The sequence below is a fragment of the Leptopilina boulardi genome, unplaced genomic scaffold (genome assembly GCF_019393585.1).
Source record: "Leptopilina boulardi isolate dan_hultmark-lab unplaced genomic scaffold, ZJU_Lbou_2.1 LbouV2_281, whole genome shotgun sequence".
Classification (NCBI taxonomy): domain Eukaryota; kingdom Metazoa; phylum Arthropoda; class Insecta; order Hymenoptera; family Figitidae; genus Leptopilina; species Leptopilina boulardi.
The window spans coordinates 909,073-914,454 of NW_026137842.1; positions in this window are offsets into that span (position 1 = coordinate 909,073).

Here is a 5,382-nt window from a genome sequence, read left to right on the forward strand (position 1 = left end):
AAATTGAAGGAAAAAATAGGACCAGAAAAAATTGTAGGATTTCACATAGGAATTTACATAATTTATTACTTAAGAATACGTTTATAATAATTTACATCCAATCCCACTTCAAATCATGTCTCAATTTCCTATATGATTTTTCATAAGATCCTTTGTAGTTTCTTACATGACACATAGGATTTTATGTCGATTTTAATATATGAATTTATGTGAGATCCTATATAAGATCCTACATGAGAATTTTCAGTAGGGTTATTCTGCTCCTCAAGTCTTCATTTTCCTCAGTCGAAACTTATCAAATCAATTTTGTATTTATTTTCCCATGTTAAAGTGGCGTAATGTTTAGCGCGTTAGCCTGCGGAACGTTAGGTTTAGGGGTTTGATCCCACACGGTGGGCTTGGACTGACATTAACCCAAAAGTACTGGCACATCTCGGCTCTCTTCAGATATTAATTCGACATTATTTTCTGAGTAATTTGAACCTAAGATGAAAAAAATCGGTAGAGGGATTTACAAATAAAGTCGATTTTTGTGTATTTTTAACTTTTTATAGTATTTTTTTACTTTAAAACAGTTGAATATTAATCAATTCGATATCTAATCATGAATCAATTTTTTATGAAGTTGTCAAGTATTAAATTTTAAAGTGTCAGAAATAATACTCAATGTTTGTTAATAACATTGTTTAATTTTATTACTGCTCGCTCAAAAATGTCAAAAGCTAGAAGTCATGAAAAAAATCCGTACTGTGTTTGCCTTTTTTGTTTTGGAAAAACGTCAACAATAATTCTAATTAAAGGTGCAACAAATGATTTAGTCATAAGAAATCATTTGTTCCACCTTTAATTAGAATTATTGCTGACGTTTTTCCAAAACAAAAAAGGCAAACACAGTACGGATTTTCTTCATGACTTCTAGCTTTTGACATTTTTGAGCGAGCAGTAATGAATTTATGGGTAATTTTTCGCGTAGCGTTTAATTTAGTTATTGCTTTTATTCAAAATATATTTTTAAAATTTAAGAAAAATTAAAACATAATATAAATCCCACTAAATAACATACGCGTTTTAATGAATAGAGTTTAGTGTTAATATGTAGAGGAGAGTAGTCAGGGTTGGACAGTGGTCAGGGTTGAACCATCGCGTTTATTTTGTTTTATAACACTAGATCCATCTGTCTTTGTATGTAAGTATTTGTTAGCAATGTCAGCGAACTTTTCTCATACGTTGTAGTGAAGTGTGCGAACAATAAAGATATATATTATGCAAGTCAGTGCTGTACGCTCAACAAAAAACATTTTTCTTGTTTCAAAAGAAGACAATTAAGTGCAGAAAAAATATGTTAAAGACAAAGTAACTTGACTAAAATTATTTATTAAGATGTTATATGAAAATGTGGAACCTAATATGATGTTTGGATCACGCGTTTATTTTTGTGTGAGATGTCACGCTAAACGACGCGTGAGTCAGGGTTGAGCCACCAAAAAATTTTGCAATTATGAAGGGTTCTTGCAATGGAAATTCATTTCTCGACTTAAAGAGGTGTCATAAACTTCATTTCCATTGGAAAGGATAATAAGGTCTTTTTATTTAAATTTCGTGGTTCCTTTACACATTTCCAAGTGTATTTGAATGCCATTCTATCATTTAAAGGTCATTATTAATCACCCAATGGGAAACTGCCACGAGTAACCATTGGCGTATTAATGGCCCAATGATGGGAGCCAATGAAAAAACCATTGGCACCCAATAATGGACCATTATTGGTAAAGTCATGGGCTGTCCACGCCGATGCCAATGATTGGCAACCATCATTGGCAAATTATTGGCAACCAATAATTAGCCAATATTAAAAATTTTAATAATAATTTAAAAAATCAATAATTTAAAAAAAAATTTATATTTTTATTATTTTTTAATAGTTATTATTATTATTATTTTATTTTTAATAATTAAATTAAAATAAAAAAATGGTCATCAAAGTATTAGTGAAACTATTTCTTCCAAAAAAGAGTTTGTCTCAAATCCAATTAATAGGAGAGACATCGGGCAGAAAAAAATTTCGACGAGAAAAAAATTTTAGATCACTGCTTATATACCAATCAAGTGGCATCTCAACTGCGAGAAACAGTGATGTTCGCCCTCCCTTTGCGGCGTTGAGTGAACTAAAGTCCAGAGCTGAGCCATCAGCGCAGCGCGGGAACATTTAAAAAATTTGATTTTATTAGATATTTTATTTTATAATAATTAACGAATTATTAAGTATGACATTATGTTATTAATAATTATTAATGACATTAATTATTTACTAAGTTAATTATTTGTCATATTTAAAATAAAATAAAATATCTAATAAAATCAAATTTTTCAAATGTTCCCGCGCTGCGCTGATGGCTCAGCTCTGGACTTTAGTTCACTCAACGCCGCAAAGGGAGGGCGAACATCACTGTTTCTCGCAGTTGAGATGCCACTTGATTGGTATATAAGCAGTGATCTAAAATTTTTTTCTCGTCGAAATTTTTTTCTGCCCGATGTCTCTCCTATTAATTGGATTTGAGACAAACTCTTTTTTGGAAGAAATAGTTTCACTAATACTTTGATGACCATTTTTTTATTTTAATTTAATTATTAAAAATAAAATAATAATAATAATAACTATTAAAAAATAATAAAAATATAAATTTTTTTTTAAATTATTGATTTTTTAAATTATTATTAAAATTTTTAATATTGGCTAATTATTGGTTGCCAATAATTTGCCAATGATGGTTGCCAATCATTGGCATCGGCGTGGACAGCCCATGACTTTACCAATAATGGTCCATTATTGGGTGCCATTATTGGAATTATATTGGCATCCCTGGCTCCCATTATTGGGCCATTAATACGCCAATGGTATTTTTCCCATTGGGCATTTATCTGCATATTTAATTGATTTTCTACAGTGGCTCAACCCTGACTACCTGGTGCAACCATATTTTTTTTTTTTTAATTGACTATAACTCCGAAACTTTTGGTCAAATATTTTTACAATGTTCAGCAAAAACATTACATTTTAGTAGATCTTTTGAACCATATGCAAGAAATCTCAAAATATATGTTAAGGAGGTTCATCCCAAAATCGATTTTCTACAGATTTTTTAAAAATTTTTAAGATGTATTATTGACATCACTTTACATGTGTTGTTCAAATTTTATTGAATTTTACCGTATCATTTTCAAGATAAAAATTGATAAAGTTTGAAGTTTTACATGGGAACAGTGAAAAAACATGAAAAATGACCATGTTTTCATTAATTAAAAAAAACGGTTCTACAGATTTTTTTCAAAAACTAATATGTTTTAAATTATGAGTTTTAACAGTTTTTACAAAAATATGAAATTTTTTTACCGTTTGGTTGTGAAGTAAATGTTAATCAAAGTTAGCAACTTTTGAACTTATCCCATGTAAATAAAAGAAAGAAGAGGAGAAACGGCAAATTAACCTCTAAATTGGCCAGTGGAGCTCAACTTTTATGGACTATAGCTGTCGGTTTTAAACTTACGGAAAACCCCTAATAGAATGAGTACCGCTTGAAGGGATGAACCTCCTTAATTGTATAATTAATAATTTTTACATTTTTGACAAAGGTCGGCTCAACTTTGGGAAAAGTAGTTAGGCCAACCATCGACCCCATTAAGCGGCTGCCCGTTATCATTCCGCTAGTTGGCCCAACTTTGGGCCAACCTAAAATTCTCACCTGGGAAGCCCAAGAACGTTTAAAAATATTAATTTTTGCCAGCGAAATAAAAAAAATAGTAAAAACATTGAAAATTGGGTTTTTCTCAGATATCTAATTGAAAAATTAACATATTCTCTTTGTCAAGGTGTCATTTCTTTCAGAATTTTATTAGCTTTTATAAAATAAAAAGGAAAAAATTTTAGTTTTAATGTTTTTGTAGATTTAAATGCCTTTAAAGTCGTCGAAAAAGCAGAGGTCACACAATTTCCGACGGTAGTGTATAAATAAAATAGAATAATTAATAATATCTCGATTTATATAAATGAAATCTTTAACGTTCGATTAGTTTTGATAAATTGAAATAAATAAAAAACGAAGACTTTCGGACAAAGATTCTTTCATTGTTCTCCAACGTTTTGAAATCGAACTAATTTCCTCTTTATGGAATCTATTTCGACGTACAGAAATTAATAATACAATTAAAACAAATGATAAAAGTATCAGAAAACATAAATTAGTTTACAATAGTAAAATTGAAACAAAAATTTACAAACATTAAATAAAAATTAAATTTAAATAATAATAAGATAAAAGAAAAACAATAAAATAAATTTAATTAAATGTTAAAAAAATTTTTCTTTCTTAAAATAAAAGATATTAAAAGCAATAAAATACACAAGAAATAATAAAAAACTTGCACTAAACAAAATAAATGAAAATTAATAATTTAAAAACAAAATAAAAATAAAAAAAGAAAAATTTTCAAAACAACATACCCATCAAAAATGTTTTCTTATCTTTCTATTTTGTTCGTATTTTTTTGCGATGATAATTGTATAAATAAATTGTATATATATAAATTTTTTTTTAATTAATATGTTTCGATTTATGCTTGTTTTAAACACAATATTTATTACATATGTGTATGTATATAAAGGGTCATTCAAGCTGACATCAACACCCACTAAACTATCCCAGATATTTCAGTGATATATATGATGTATTCCACGCCAAAGTGAAAGTCCAACTGCAATTGCATATCCGATTTTTTTGAGATTTTTTTTTCTTTTAGTACTAATTGAGACTAGCTTCCATGAATTTTTTCAAATTTTTTTAACAAGCCGTTTTCGAGTTATGGAATTTTGAAAATTAGAGAATTTTTATGACTTTTAATTTTTGAATGCTCATAACTTCCTTAAAAATGCATCAATTTTAAAAGTCCTTTTTAAATGTATGTTTTTAAACGTACTTTACAAAAAAAAATCGATTTTTTTTTTTAAACGATATTACTATTAAATTTTTGAGTTTTAAAGATAAAAAATCATTTACCCAATAAAAGAAAAAAACCATAAATTTTTGGACTTTTTTTATGGTTTTCACCTAAAAAATGAAATTTGCGGATATTGTCCCAATGATTTTCGTAATCAGCGCATCAAAATACATAAAAGTACGTAGTATAAAAAAAAAACCAAAAATATTTTTAAAAAATTCAAAAATTTTTGAAAAATTCCGAAAATATTGTAAAAATTGTTTGCCTAATATCAAGCTAGGCTTAAAAGTTTCGTAAAAAGAAGTAGTTTTTTTGAAAAAATGTTGAAAAAAATCTATCAGTACGTTAAATGAGAAAAATGATATTTTATCATTAAAACTCAAAAATTTA